At 44.5% G+C, this 16,641-nt stretch overlaps 1 long non-coding RNA gene across 39 annotated transcripts in view; it reads right to left on the minus strand.

The window, feature by feature from the left end:
• Window positions 1-15,929, minus strand: part of LOC105478851 (uncharacterized) — a 62,175-nt gene extending 46,246 nt beyond the window's left edge. For 5 of the 39 annotated variants that reach the window (XR_011617117.1, XR_011617082.1, XR_011617119.1 and 2 more), the window contains exons 1-4: window positions 13,881-15,121; window positions 11,292-11,409; window positions 10,588-10,672; window positions 9,347-9,522 (exon numbers count right to left, since the gene is read on the minus strand). This is a non-coding gene — a long non-coding RNA (uncharacterized lncRNA). The other 34 variants (XR_011617098.1, XR_011617089.1, XR_011617106.1 and 31 more) reach the window with 34 other exon arrangements.
• Window positions 15,930-16,641: the final 712 nt, after the last annotated feature.

Genomic DNA, 16,641 nt, shown 5'->3' on the forward strand with positions numbered 1-16,641 from the left:
AATTCAACAGCCCTTCATGCTAAAAACTCTCAATAAATTCAGTATTGATGGAATGTATCTCAAAATAATAAGAGCTATTTATGACAAACCCACAGCCAATATCATACTGAATGGGCAAAAACTGGAAGTGTTCCCTTCGAAAACTGGAACAAGACAGGGATGCCCTCTCTCTCCACTCCTATTCAACATAGTGTTGGAAGTTGTGGCCAGGACAATCAGGCAGGAGAAAGAAATAAAGGGTATTCAATTAGGAAAAGAAGAAGCCAAATTGTCCCTGTTTGCAGATGACATGATTGTATATTTAGAACACCCTGTCATCTCAGCCCAAAATCTCCTTAAGCTGATTAGCAACTTCAGCAAAGTCTCAGGATACAAAATCAAAGTGCAAAAATCACAAGCTTTCCTATACACCAATAACAGACAAACAGAGAGCCGAATCATGACTGAACTCCCATTCACAATTGCTTCAAAGAGAATAAAATACCTAGGAATCCAGCTTACAAGGGATGTGAAGGACCTCTTCAAGAAGAACTACAAACCACTGTTTAATGAAATAAAAGAGGACACAAACAAATGGAAGAATGTTCCATGCTCATGGATAGGACAAATCGATATCGTGAAAATGGCCATACTGCCTAAGGTAATTTATATATTCAATGACACCCCCATCAAGCTACCAATGACTTTCTTCACAAAATTGGAAAAAAACTACTTTAAAGTTCATATGGAACCAAAAAAGAACCTACATTGCAAGACAATCCTACGCCAAAAGAACAAAGCTGGAGGCATCACGCTACCTGACTTCAAACTATACTACAAGGCTACAGTAACCAAAGCAGCAAAGTACTGGTACCAAAACAGAGATATAGACCAATGGAACAGAACAGAGCCCTCAGAAATAATACCACACATCTGCAACCATCTGATCTTTGACAAACCTGAAAAAACAAGAAATGGGGAAAGGATTCCCTATTTAATAAATGGTGCTGGGAAAACTGGCTAGCTATAAGTAGAAAGCTGAAACTGGATATCTTCCTTACACCTTATACAAAAATTAATTCAAAATGGATTAGAGACTTAAATGTTAGACCTAAAACCATAAAAACCCTAGAAGAAAACCTAGCCAATACCATTCAGGACATAGGCATGGGCAAGGACTTCATATCTAAAACACCAAAAGCAATGGAAACAAAAGCCAAAATTGACAAATGGGATGTAATTAAACTAAAGAGCTTCTGCACAGCAAAAGAAACTACCATCAGACTGAACACACAACCTACAGAATGAGAGAAAATTTTTGCAATCTACTCATCTGACAAAGGGCTAATATCCAGAACCTACAAAGAACTCAAACAAATTTACAAGAAAAAAACAACCGCATCAAAAAGTGGGCAAAGGATATGAACAGACACTTCTCAAAAGAAGGTATTTATGCAGCCAACAGACACATGAAAAAATGCTCATCATCACTAGCCATCAGCGAAATGCAAATCGAAATTACAATGAGATACCATCTCACACCAGTTAGAATGGTGATCATTAAAAAGTCAGGAAACAACAGGTTTGGAAAGGATGTGGAGAAATAGGAATGCTTTTATGCTGTTGGTGGGACTACGAACTAGTTCAACCATTGTGGAAGACAGTGTGGCGATTCCTCATGGATCTAGAACTAGAAATACCATTTGACTCAGCCATCCCATTACTTGGTATACACCCAAAGGATTATAAATCACACTGCTCTAAAGACACAGGCACACATATGTTTATGTGGCACTATTCACAATAGCAAAGACTTGGAACCAACCCAAATGTCCATCAATGACAGATTGGATTAAGAAAATGTGGCACATATACACCATGGAACACTAGGCAGTCATAAAAAAGGATGAGTTCGTGTCCTTTATAGGGACATGGGTGCAGCTGGAAACCATCATTCTCAGCAAACTATCACAAGAACAGAAAACCAAACACCACAAGTTCTCACTCATAAGTGGGAATTGAACAATGAGAACACTTGGACACAGGAAGGGGAACATGACACACCAGGGCCTGTTGTGGGTGGGGGGAAGGGGGAGGGATAGCATTAGGAGATATACCTAATGTAAATGACGAGTTAATGGGTGCAGTACACCAACATGGCACATGTATACATATGTAACAAACCTGAACATTGTACACATGTACCCTAGAACATAAAGTATAATCAAAAAAATTTAAAAATATATAAAATGTATATGGAAATTCAAAGGACTTAGAATAATCAAAGAGTTTTGAGAAAGGACAATATATTTGAAGGACATATTACTTGTTTCCAGACTTATTACAAAGCTACAGTAATAGTACAGTGTGGTATCAGTGTAAGGATAAGCAGAAGGATCGCTGGAACAGACTACAGTTAAGAAACAGACACATACATGCATAGTCGATTTTTCACAAACTGCCAAGGCAATTCAGTGGGGAATGGAAATTCTCTTTAAAATACAGTGCTGTGATTCCTGGGTGTGATAGTTAACTTTAGGTGTCATGTTGACTGGATTGAGGAATGCCTAGATGCCTGGTGATGCATTGTCTCTGGGTGTTTCTGCTAGGCTGTTTCTAGAGTAGACTGGCCTGTGAGTCAGTGGACTGAGAGAAGCCCCACTCTCAATATGAGTGGGCACAATTCAAGGCACTGGAGGTTTGGCTGGGACAAACAGGTGGAAGAAAGAGGAATTCTCTGCTCTCTCCTCTCTGTTCTCTCTCTCTCCCTTCCAGAGAGGGATGCCTTTTTTCCTTCTGCCCCATCAGACTCCAGGTTCTTCAGGTTTGGACTCAGGGAGTTGCAGCACAAGACTCCTGAGGGGCTCTCAGACTTTAGGTCTCAGACTGGGGACTGCTTCCAGAATGAGCTATGCTATGGGTTTATCTGGTCTTCAACTTGCAGACCCCCCTATGGTGGGAATTTTCCACCTCTCATTGATTTTAGGAGGCAATTCCTCCTAATAAATCCCTTCCCATATATCCGATTGGTTCTCTATGGAGAACTCTGACTAATACACTGGGACATCCCTTTAGGGGGGGAAAAAAAACATGATGAACCTTGACTTCTATTTCACAAAAGTACAAAATATGCAAGTTAGATCACAAGCTTTAATGTGAAAGCTAAAAGTACAGTCTTCCAGAAGAAGACTTTGGGGAGGTTATGACTTTGAAGTAAGTAACTTTCCTTAGACAACGTTGCAAGACATCTTCTCAATTCCAAAGTTCTCTTCAAAATATTATTTCTTTGATGACAACACATACGAACAGATGGAAGAGAATCAGGAGTTGGGGCAACGCGGGGCTGCCCTTGGATGTTTCATTTATCTCTGCCACCATAAATCATACTTTCTCTCAATCCCTGCAGACGGGGGGTAAGAAGTGAGGAGAATTGGTGGGGGTATGCTTTTGAAAGATTTTACCATATGTGTACTCTTACAATGTGTTTATGAACTTGTACCTAACAATAATTCATTCTGGAGCTTTGCTCTGCAATCTCGTAGCATTTTTATAACTGCAGGTGCAAGCCTGTGCTAGAGTGTAGACTCCACCACCCCAGGGCACCAATCCAATCACATAACAATCTGCATGTATAAGTACCAAAATCAGTACTACCATGCCCATCAGTAATAGTCCGACAGTTCACCAATCTAAAAACCTACTGCCCAACAGGGTTGTGGGAGCTAGTTTCTACTTCCATAAGTCTTTCAATGCTGCACCTTTTTGTTTTCGAACAGTAACAGTTTGGTTTCAACAACAGCTATTTCGCAAATGGTTAACAATGTAATCCAGTTCTCACAAGTAATCCATAGTTATTCTGTTGTCAATTACATTATCAGTGACCGTATTTCTAACCCTACAACTCTTGACTCAGTAATGAAATCGTTCAAGAAGTATGATTTAGTGATGCACATGATAAGCACAAAATATACTGCACATAAACAGTTAGCATCCCTCTACATTAATTTGGCAAGTTAACATCACCCCATGCCATTTTGCCAACAGTTGTAAGCAAAAGGATTCATAAATGATAATCCTGGGATGCTATTCTTAGCCACCTCTATTTGAAGAAGAATATGAATTTACAAGCCTGGAGAGATTCCTTGGTCACAACACCAAATAGCAGTCACTTGTTCATCTTTTGAACACAGTGTAATGTCATGCAGAGATTTCAAAGTGCACATCCAGGAGTAAGGCAGGGCCAGGCACAGTTGTCCTCAGCAGTTTACAGAGGGATGAGTCTGGGGAGTTAATCTCCATGGTCTTTCTGTGCCCACTAGAGCTAGAACCAGAATTTCACGTCAATACATTGCGCTACCCATCCAGTTGAGGAAAAGTCTTTTCTGTTTCAGGACAGAAAGGTTACGAAGACCATAGTTTGAAAAGATACATCCTAAGATCTGCCATTCTTTTCCTAAAAGCAATGCTCTCAAGCAAACATTCATGTCACCAGGTTCCCAGGGGAAAGGAGGTAGACAGCCTACAGTCAGATTTTCACAGAGATGGAGAAAAGATTATGTTAACCCTTTATTCAGTCCTTCCACCATGTGATGTAGGTTCAATCCACTTAACATACAAATATGCAAAGTGATATACATATGAGAACCAGCATTTGACTTTTTCTGTGGGACAGTAATCTCCCTTTCACTTCTTGCCCAATCCAATTACTTAATGTCCAAGTTATTTCAACAGGACTCCAATATTTTTATCCTGGGGATTACGGGTATATTTACATCAAATAACTGCATGACAATGTTTAACATATCAAATTATAGTACAGCATAATTTTTTTGGTTTTCAAGTAATGTTTCATTTTTATTTAAAAAAAAAATAAGTCGTGGCCAGGCGCGGTGGCTCAAGCCTGTAATCCTAACACTTTGGGAGGCCAAGACGGGCGGATCACGAGGTCAGGAGATCGAAATCATCCTGGCTAATACGGTGAAACCCCGTCTCTACTAAAAAATACGAAAAACTAGCCGGGCGAGGTGGCGGGTGCCTGTGGTCCCAGCTACTCAGGAGGCTGAGGCAGGAGAATGGCGTGAACCCGGGAGGCAGAGCTTGCAGTGAGCCAAGATCCGGCCACTGCACTCCAGGCTGGGCGACAGAGCGAGACTCTGTCTCAAAAAAATAAAAAATTTTAAAAAAAATCATGTATATTTAAGGTATTCAACATGATATTATAAGATGTATCTAGTGAAATGGTTACTGTAGTGGAACAAATTAACATATCCATCATGTCACATAGTTATCCTTGTGGCAAGAGCAGCTATAATCTACTGATTTGGCAAAAATCATTAACACAACACACTATAGAAACTACAGTCCTGATGTTGTTCATTAGGTCTTTTGACTTGTTCCTCCTACATACTTGCTACTTTGTATCCTTTGACCTAAAAGGGAACACTTGCTAACCTGGAGACAGCACAATTATTGTTCAGTTTAGCAAGTATCCCCTTAAAAACATTCCAATTTAGCATGTTTCAAACTGTATTTTTAAATCTTTATGCCCAAATCCGTTCCACCCACATTAAAAAAAAAAAAAAAAAAAAAAAAATTCTCAGTTAACAGTGGCTTTTTCAGTTTCTCAAGTCAGAAATCTTGGAGTCCCTTGACAACTTTCTTCTTGTCACATCCAACACCAGCCCCTTAGCAAGTGTGGGGTGACCCAGTTCAAGGCACTGTCATGAACACAGCATGCCCAGGTTCTTCTGGCTTGCACTTTTAAACCTTTAGACATCACTTTTTGCCTCTTAAACAGCTTGCCTTATTATATTCTGCTTTCCTGGTATTCGTTGCTAGATGGCAGTAGAGGATTTTGATTGGACTCCAAATTGGTTGGTTAAAGCAGCCTGTGCTGCTCAGAGGGAAGTTGTGGTTGTGTGTGGTTGTGGTTGTGGTGTGTTGCGGTGTGTAGTTGTGGTGGTGTGTAGTGGTGGTGTGTGGTGTATGGTGTGTGGTGGTGTGTGGTTGGTGTGGTGGTGGTGTGTGGTTGTGGTGGTGTGTAGTGGTAGTGTGTGGTTGGTGTGGTGGTGATGTGTGGTTGTGTGTAGTGGTGTGTGGTTGTGGTGGTGTGTGGTGTGGTGGTGGTGTGTGATGGTGTGTGGTTGTGGTTGTGGTGTGTGGTTGTGGTGTGTGGTGGTGTGTGGTTGTGGTGGTGTGTGGTGGTGTGTGGTTGTGGTGTGTGATGTGTGGTGTGTGGTTGTGGTGGTGTGTGGTTGTGGTGGTGTGTGGTGGTGTGTGGTGGTGTGTTGTGGTGTGTGGTTGTGGTGGTGTGTGGTGGTGTGTGGTTGTGGTGGTGTGTGGTGGTGGTGTGTGGTGACTGTGGTGGTGTGTAGTTGTGTGTGGTTGTGGTGGTGTGTGGTTGTGGTGGTGTGGTGGTGGTGGTGTATGGTTGTGGTGGTGTGTGGTTGTGGTGGTGAGTGGTTGTGGTGTGTGGTTGTGGTGGTGTGTGGTTGTGGTGGTGTGTGGTTGTGGTAGTGTGGTGGTGTGTGGTTGTGGTGGTGTGTGGTTGTGGTGGTGAGTGGTTGTGGTGGTGTGTGGTTGTGGTAGTGTGTGGTGGTGGTCGTGTGATGGTGGCAGTGTGTGGTTGTGTGTGCTTGTGGTTGTGGTGGTGTGTGGTGGTGTGTAGTTGTAGTGGTGTGTGGTGGTGGTGGTGGTGTGTGGTGGTGTGTGGTTGTGGTGGTGGTGTATGGTGGTGTATGGTGGTGCGTAGTTGCCAGGCTCTCTTTAATAACCAGCTCTGGAGGGAACTGATTATGTCAGAACTCACTCATTGCCATGAGGACAGCACCAAGCCCTTCATGAATGATCCATCTCCATGATCCAAACACCTTCCACCAGGCCCCACCTCCAACAATGGGGACTAAATTTCAACATGAGGTTTGGAGGGTCAAACATTCAAACTATAGCATCAGCCAAAATTATAGCTGCAGGGAAATTAGAAGAAAAACTGGCAAGATGAACAAAGATTTAGTGAAATATAACACATTAGAGAATAAAAGGGGAGTCAATAGTCAATAGGTAGAGTCATTAGAGAATAAAAAGGGGAATAAAAAGGGGTGCAATCATAGTTGATTGTATGTTTTTGCATAACTGGTTAGTTCAATTAACTGTTACAGGTATTTTACTGAGGATTTTAACATCTGAATAGTTAAAAGTGTTCTCTAATTGTCTTATAATTTCCTTGCCTTGTTTGGGAGTCAGGATTATAACAGCTTTGATAAATGTGTAGGGAAGCTATCTTACGTCTTGTCTTTTGGGAAAAAGTGCATTAAGTGTTTGAGGGGTGAAAGGGAGGGGCTGCAAAGGGCATGGGAAAACTTTCCGGGGTAATGGGCATATTCATTATCTTCAATGTGGTGATGGTTGCAAGGGTGTATACAAATGCCCAAACTCATAAATCGTACACTTTAAATATTCAAGTTTATTGTACGTCAATTATACTTCAATAGAGCTGTTTGTTGTTGTTGTTTTGTTTTGTTTTGTTTTTAAACCCTCACAATTTCGTTCTGGGCTCTGTGCTTGGGCTCTGAAATTTGGTAGCAGTGACCTGAATCTCCATGCCCACTATAACAGAGCAGAAGCACCATCCTCTCGGACAAACACCACCACTTTAAGTTCCAGCTCCCTTTCTAGCCTTATGCATTTCAAGAAAATCACTTCTTTTCTAACAAAAAGCAGACAGAAAGAGCAGACAGTAAAACATAGATAAGACAGCTCGGGCACAGAAGGAGGTGGGGGGAAAGTCTCTTGGGTAACTGCCGAACTTCACCCTCATACATTGGGCCCCAGTAAAACAGTGAGCCTTAATAAGCACATTCCTTTCCCTTCAGGTGCACTAAGATAGGCAAGCTAAAAGCAGATTGGGGGTATGCCTGCAGCTGCAGGAAGATGTATGGGAACAGACACACAACTCTCCCTCCCAGGTAAGCACAGCAAAGAGACACAGAAATCGTCCAAGCCTCTGATAAACTCTCCCACCCTGAATCCTTAAAAACTCTGTCTGTAAGAAAGCATGCCTCTGATCTTAGTCAGAAGCCACTCTCGGGTTTGTTTTCTTTAAAATAAACCTGTCCTTGACCATCAAGCCATCATGTTTCTTTCCTCTTTCTTTAACTCACACACTGGAGCCTAGGGAAAGGATCATTCTCTGCCCACTTCCATTACCTGAGAAAAGAACACCAGAAAAAGAAGCCCTGGAGAAAACATTAAGATTTGCAGCCAGGCATGGCAGCTGATACCTGTAATGCCAGCACTTAGGGAGGTTGAGGTAGAGGATTGTTTGAGGCCAGGAGTTTGAGCCTAGCCTGGGCAACATAGTGAGACCCTGTCTCTACAAAAAAAATTTTTTAATAAATTATCTGGGACTGGCGGCAAGTGCCTGTAGTCCCAGCTACTCAGGAGGCCGAGATGGGAAGATCCCTTGAACTCAGTACAGCTTAGGCTGCAGTGAGCTATGATGGCACCACTGCACTCCAGCCCGGGTGACAGAGCAAAACCCTGTCTCAAAAAAAAAAAAAAAAGATTTGTAGACTGTCAAAAGGGATATCAAGAACGTCCCCTGTGAGCCCGGGCATGGTAGCTCACATCTGTAATCCCAAGCACTTTGAGAAGCCATGGCAGGAGGATTACTTGAGCCCAGGAATTTGAGACCAGCCTAGGCAAGATAAACCTTGTCTCTACAAATAAGAATAATTAGCCAGGCGTGGTGCAGGCCTGTGGCCCCAGCTACCAGGGGACTGAGGTGGGAGGATTGCTTGAGCAGTCCTCAGGCAGTGGAGGCACCAGTGACCTGTGGTGACAACACTGCACTCCAGCCTGGGCGATAGAGTGAGACCCTGTCTCAAAAGAAAATAAATAAAACAGAATGTCTCCTATGGAAAATGAGAACTTCCAGTAGAACAACTGTGGGAAAGAGACAGGATCCTTCTGTTCTTTCCACAGTATTTCAGATTTCAGACCGCTCGAGATTCCTCTAGCTAACGACTTCACAGTTGGTAAAAGCAAGTTACCTTCACAATGGTTCTTCAGCGTCTATTATGACAGTTCTTGGAACTATGCGTGCCAGATTACAGTTCACACCTGATGGTAGTGATAGTGGAAATGCCTTTAGGAGGCTTGCAGATGCCTTGGACCCAGAAAATACAACTTTTTGAGACATTTGGGAGAAAAAAGAGTGTTTTACATCAGCCTTCCCTGGGGTTCCACAAACAGTGAATGGATCTGAAGACACACCTTCAACATTCTTTAAGAAGGAACCATGAAAGCCAACCTTAAATCATTTAAAGAGAGAATGAAACTTGAAGCAATGCACAGGAAGAACCCTTACCTGATCTGCTCTGCAGCTACTGGAAACGTGAAGGAGATAGTTTACACTTCAGTGGATGCGGGTGGTGGCTTAGGCCTGTATGCTAGTGCTTTGGAAGGCAGAGTGGGGAGGACTGCTTGAGGGAGAGTTCAAGGTTGCAGTGAGCTGTGATCCAGCCTCGGCAACAGAGCGAGACCCTGTATGTAAAAAAAGAAAGAAAAGAAAGTTTACATTACATTTGGAGACTGGAGAGGAGCTTCTGAATACTGCTGCGATTCTTCAGATAGTCTCCTAACTGGGTAGGTAGTATTGCTTGACAAATGTCTTACAACTATCAGAAAACAATGTTCCCATTACAATCAGTAGAGCGAAAGCACAATCTTCTCCTTCCCACGTGGCTCAGCATTCAGTGCAGGCTCTGTAGAAAACTCACCCAGTTAGCCGGGCGCGGTGGCTCATGCCTGTAATCCCAGCACTTTGGGAGGCCGAGACGGGCGGATCACAAGGTCAGGAGATCGAGACCATCCTGGCTAACAAGGTGAAACCCCATCTCTACTAAAAAATACAAAAAACTAGCCGGGCGAGGTGGCGGGCGCCTGTAGTCCCAGCTACTCGGGAGGCTGAGGCAGGAGAATGGCGTAAACCCGGGAGGCGGAGCTTGCAGTGAGCTGAGATCCGGCCACTGCACCCCAGCCTGGGCGACAGAGCGAGACTCCGTCTCAAAAAAAAAAAAAAAAAAAAAAAGAAAACTCACCCAGTAACTCAGCTCAAGAAATCAGGCTGGGTTAAACCACCTGCACAGCTTTCCTCCCCACAAGGAAAGAAATCAGGCTGGGTTAAACCACCTGCACAGCTTTCCCCACCACGAGGAAAGAAATCAGGCTGGGTTAAACCACCTGCACAGCTTTCCCCACCACGAGGAAAGAAATCAGGCTGGGTTAAACCACCTGCACAGCTTTCCCCACCACGAGGAAAGAAATCAGGCTGGGTTAAACCACCTGCACAGCTTTCCTCCCCACGAAGGAAAGGTTTCTTAAAAATGATTCCCTGACAAAGATCAGCGTTCATAACTAAAAGAGGCCCAAAATGAGAAAAAGGAAACATTGTCTTCCTGTTTTGTGTTCTCCTCCATCTCTATTCACATAGTTGCTAGAAAGAGACCTTGGCCTTCCACTAGATCTGGGATGACATTGCCAGGACCGTGAATGCAGCGATGTCTGCAGTCTGTTTCTTTGCAAGCAAACAGGGGACTCCATGCTCACCTGCTTCAGAAGAGAGCCCCGGCTGGCCCCGTGGGTGTGGAGCTCTGGTGGACCATGCAGACCTGTGTGGATTGTGCCTTCCAGGCTGTGACAGAGGAGTTAAAAAGAAATTATTTAGGCAGATAGTGAGAATAAGGAAGCCCTTGGTAAGGTTTTCCTTTTAATGAAAAGCAGCCCCCAAATCATTTTGTTTTCTAGCAAAGAGCAACCTGTAAAATCAAGCTGCAGACATAGACAAGCAAGCTGGAAGCCTGCATAGGCCAATGCTGGTGGTTGTGCCAATAGAGAAAGGTTACCTGGGAATAGGCACATTCAAAATGGTGGCTCCATCATCTTCTCTCTTTGCCACCCACGTGTACAGTAAGGAGCAGACAAGATGGCGCTGGCCAAGTAGAAAGCCAATTTGTATAATAAGATCAGGGTGGGATGACCAGCCTTCCCCGAGTACCATGTAAATGTCACACCTGATTAAACCAATCTGTGGGCCCTGTGTAAATCAGACACCACCTCCTCAAGCCTGCCTATAAAGTCTGCTGTGGTCCACCTCAGGCCGGCTTTTTCCCTTTTGGATGCCTCTCTCTAGAAAGAGAGAGAAAGCTGCTCTCCGCTTCTTCCGCCTGTTAAACTTTCCGCTCCTTAACCTACTCACATGTGTTCATGTCTTTAACCTTCCTGGTGCAAGACAGTGAACCCCAGGTATTTACCCCAGACAATGATGCTGCTTCAGCCGGACGGCTCTTGAATGCCTCCATAGAGGAGACGTGGTCGCTGCCTCCTCTGGTGGGGAAAAACGTTCTACCTCCTTTCAGTGATTAACACCTCCTCAAGATAAAAACGGTAAAAACCAATCAGCAGAGGCAGACATACCAGTGAACAAGAGAGCCAACTGATGCTCTCAGAACCCTCCATCATATGTCATTCCTCTCTCACCTAAGGACCCCACATAGAAGTACATGTGCCACAGGCAGAAATATTGTCTTATGAGGACAGACATGCCAGAAGAGCACAGGCTTTCAGAAAACCACCAATGCAGCAAACTAACTCTCTGAGCATGGACTGGGGAAATTTCTCAGCTCTCTTAACTATAAGAAGTATTTTCAGCCTGTGTCAGCGACGCTGAGCTCATCCCCAGTTCTGAATAAGCTATCACTGACTTCTACCAAGGACAATTATATGAAGTCAGCAAAATCCACATGCAGAGGAGATGGACACCCAATTCAACAAGTGAATGTGACCTCAGTGTACTGAAAACAAGCTTCCAGGAAGGACATTCACATTGGTTTGTGGATAAAGTAAAATAATTTGTGAAAGAGATAGATCCTCAGACTTTGGCATTACTGGAAAAGCTCGTCTGGAGACCTGAAGTTGGTGGGAGTTTCTGCTGTGTCTGAGGACCTGACATGAGGATGAAATACATAAGACTAACATCAAGCCCGGCGTGAAAGCTAGGCCACTGCCCTAAAAGACTTAACGAAAAGAATGTTTTGTATATGTTCAGACTGTACTTACTTCTCGGATGTACTGATGCCTTAAATAATATTTTTGTTGCTCTAAGCAGTCTTCCTTTAGCAAAGGGTTGCCCTGAAGATTGCAGAACTTAACCGGCTTCTCTAAACACTATTAAGGTGGGAGAAATCTTGCACATTAAACTTGGGAATTCTTTCACTTTTTTTTTTTTTTTTTTTGAGACAGAGGCTCGTTCTGTCACCCAGGCTGGAGTGCAGTGGCACAATCTCGGCTCACTGCAAGCTCCGCCTCCCGGGTTCACACCATTCTCCTGCCTCAGCCTCCCGAGTAGCTGTGACTACAGGCACCCACCACCCCGCCAGGCAAACTTTTTTTTTTTTTTTTTTTGTATTTTTAGTAGACACAGGGTTTCACTGTGGGAGCCAGGATGGTCTCAATCTTCTGACCTCATGATCCGCCTGCTTCGGCCTCCTAAAGTACTGGGACTACAGGTGTGAGCCACCACGCCTGGCCTCTTTTACTTTTATTAATTGTACAGTTTATAAGTATATTTTAAATAGGAAATCAGAAAATTTTATTGATTTTAATCAATATTTATATATAGAACAGCTAAACCCCAATGGGTAAAACATCAGGGACTGACTATATACAGAAATCCACAACAATTTTACCTTAGAAGAGAACTTAAAGATGCAAATAAATCATGGTTTCTCATCCCGACACGGTGGACATTTTGGACAATTCTTTGTGGCTGGGAGTGTCCTGTGCGTGGTGGAATATTTAGCAGCATCTCTGGCCTCCACTCACTAGAAGCCAGTACTATGTCACATACACACACCCATTGTGACAATCGAAAATGTTTCCAAACAAGTGTCCCCTGAGTGGTGCAAAGCATCCCTTGGTTGAGAATCACTGAACTAGATATATTATCTCTCTCATGAATGTTTTATGTCTGGTGCTATCATGTTCTGTTCATGTTCTTACTGTTTCCAGAAAGGGAACCACCATATAGATTGACTTCCTTTCTGTTATTTTGTATCTATTTCCTAAAGAAAAGTTTTATAAACTTCAAAAATAAAGAAAAACAACTAAGAAAAAAGACTTAGCTCTGTGTAAGTGCAGAGCCCCCATGATTAGGCTGCCACATCTCAAGGCAGGTCATTCTCCCTTGTGTTTCTTGAAAGGGTAAAGGTGAAAGAAAGGGATTTTCATTTGCAAAGGATTTTTCTCAAGAGGTCTTGTGAGCAACTAGAACAATAAAAACCCCAGATGCTATTAGATGAAGGGCAGGTCTTACAGATCAGTCTATCACACTCAAAAGGGGAAATACAATTTTCTGTTTTAGAAAAAAAGAAAATCTCTAGTGTCGAGAGACCTCACAGATTTAATGACCATCTTGCCAGGCACTGCTTTAAACAGGTAAAAAGAAACATACTTATTTCCAGCCAGGAGCCTGGAGTTCCATGGTGAGGTCACATACATCTAGTTTCTATGTCCCACTTTCTGCCTTTGCTGACATCTGATTGAATTATTGAAAGAGTTCATCGACATTAACCCTGGACAGCCTCTTCTACCTAAGGGAGTAACTTGGAAGTGTGACCCAGTCATGGTCTGAGCTGCCAAGACAATAGCAGGGGAAGAATGCTGCATTGGTGTACGTCAAGGTAATTAAAAGGTGTTTTGTTATCAGCTCATTAATATTGATTATACCTTTTTCCATTCCATTAGAGCCGATAATTGGAGGTGGTGCTAGGTATGTTCAATGTTTCCCAACTACTCTGCTACTGACCCCGGGAAGAAAAACGCTTTGAATATTAAGCGCTTACCTTGCTGTTTACAAGCTATAGTTCATTGGCATCCACCTTGGCAAGGCTGATCCCCAGAAGGATGCCATTTTCTGAGAAGGTACAAAACTCAAATGTGATGTTAGCATCTGACCAGACTCTGTAGCCCTCTTTGACTGAAACATACAAGGACAGCCCTAAGTCAACCTCAGAGAGGCATGGGCTGGGCTGGGTGGCTGCTGTGCATTTGGGCTCTCTGGCTGGATCTAGCTCTTCCTCTGGATCCAGCTGCATCCCCACCAGCAGGTCAGTCCTGCCCTCTGAGCCTCAGCTTCCACATCTGTGTGATGAGGTGGAGCTTTTAAAAAAGACTCAAGCACTCAGCTGGGATAAGCCAGACCAGAGCAAGAATGGGCATATCCCTTCATCTACTGCCAGGCAAGCATTGGGTACTTGGCATAGGTTTACATTCTGGACAGCTGCCAATCTTGAGTCTACGACAATGCTGTTCAAACTGTAGTCTGTGGTCTGGTGTCAGTTGGCAAACTGTTACTGGTCAAGACAAGATAAGCAGAATGAATGGGAGGAAGCTTTGGGAAAGTACGTAACAGTCTGACATGTCCTGAAGCCACCAACATATCAAAGAATCTGCCTCACTGATCAGAGGATAGGCAGCCTGGGTGTGGTGGTACCAGCACTGCAAGGTGGCCAGTGTCATGTGGCAAGAGCTGTGTATTTGTCATGCCCACAAGGACCTCTTTACAATGTGTGATGTTTGAAGGCTTGTCAACTGTAATCCAACACTATATAATCTGTATGTATTTACAATTTCTGTTTTTATAGTCATTCTGATTTTTAATGACTTTTAATATACATATACGCATATATATTTGGTAGCTGCATTAGGCAAGTAAATTTACTGTAGATGGCAAAGTGCGAAAATCATAGTGTCATTTAGGGAAAAGCACTAATGAAACCATAAATGAAACTGGTACTTAAGTGATATTTACTTATTACACAAATTCAAAACAAAGAATTCTTTGTGAAAGAATTTTGAGTTGAAGGCAGATAGAAGCAGATTTTCGGTATTTCACATGCAAACTTTACAGTTTTGGGGAGCTTCACATGGACTTGCTTTTCAGGTTGCTAAAACTAAAAACCATTTATCACTGCTGAGAGATTAGCAGCAGAAGATTGTATTGCAGCTGTCTGCATACACTTACGCACCCACAAAAATTTTAAATAGTCATTTAAAACATTATTAAAACAAATGAATTCTAAATCGGCCTACCAGGAATTTCCACCCGTTGGGTCTAGGCATGCTCTCTGAAGCAAGAAAATGAAAGAGGTGCCTGACATCCTCAAATCCAAGAAGAGAGCCCGCTCGTCCCCAATTCCACACTGAATTTCTGGGGTGTCCCCACCGGGGCCACAGCCGGGCCCCCACCGTTCTCAGAGCTGCCCTCATCTGAAGACCACAAACCTGGGACCTGGGCTTCCTCCCACTGCCCCGTGACCTTTCGCCCGCATTCCCCGTGACTCAGAAGTCAGGGCCAGACTACCCAGAGCGAGAGCCCGGTAGGGTCCCCGCCAGCATGCCCACCCAGGGTTCCCATCCAGCGTCCCCGCCCAGGTCCCCGCCCAGCCTCCCGGGGACTACACCAGGCCACCTGCGCTCGCTCATTGACAGCACAGCCCCTTCCAATCTTGACGGCCTCCGCCCAGTCGACCCTGCGTGAATACAATTATTTCCCTCTACCTTCCACTCGGAGAGAGCGGCCAGGATGACAACTGGCTTCTCTGGAAACACCCCGGCTCCCCAGCCCTCCTGGGGCATCTCTAGGTGACACCCCACAAGGCCCGAGGCCTCTACTCCTTCTCTCCCGTCGGCAGTGACCCTGCCTCGCACCTGCCGCGTGGGTCCAGCCACACTGTCCCAGCAGACGCTCTCACCTTAGCCTAGGGCTTTACTTACTGCTTCCAAAAGCGCTGGGCGTAGCCTTTATACGTCTGACCCCACCCCCAAGTCCCGGGCCACCCCATCCAACCGCCCAACGGCCCAACCGCCACTCCAAAGCTCGCCAACCGCTGCTCCAGGCCACGGGCTGCCCCTCCCCACGGCTCTGGGACCCCGCCCCTCCACCGCAGGCTGACCCAGCTCACCTCACCAACGGTCACGCCCACCGCCAGTCTGGCCCCGCCCCACCGTGCTCTCTCCCGGCTCCACGACCCCGCCCCTCAGTGGCAGGTCTACCCCGCCCACTCCAAGAACCACCACTTCCACAGCCAGGCACCGTAGCTCGGGCTGAGGTCCTCTTTGGCTCCTGGCAGCTGTTGCCCCTGCAGCCATCTGTACCGGGTGTCTGCTGTGTTTTGTCCCCCACATGTAGTTCTGATATGTTTTTAAAACTTCATCTATATCTCACTTACTCCGCTCCCTGCATAGTAAGCGCCGTGAGGATGGGCAAATGCCTGCTCAGCTTAGGATCAGATCCTTAGCACGTAATACGGGGGCTGGTGCTCTACACCCACACCTGCTCTGCCGGCTCTCCTGGATCATCGTGGCGAAATGAGATGGTCTATGTAAGAGCACTTGTAAATTTTAGAACTCTTTCCATACCCCTGAAACCCCAGAAACGTAAAGAATTATTTTCATTATTATTGCTTTTCCGTACATTGATCCGGGCCCCATATTTCCAGCTTATGGTTTGGTTACAGCTCTACATGACCCAAATGGAAAGATAAAAATATTCTCCTTTGTTCATCTCCCTTTTAAACATGATTTCTCCTTAAAGGTGCTTAA

This window comes from Macaca nemestrina, chromosome 19 (genome assembly GCF_043159975.1).
Source record: "Macaca nemestrina isolate mMacNem1 chromosome 19, mMacNem.hap1, whole genome shotgun sequence".
NCBI classification, from domain to species: Eukaryota; Metazoa; Chordata; class Mammalia; order Primates; family Cercopithecidae; genus Macaca; species Macaca nemestrina.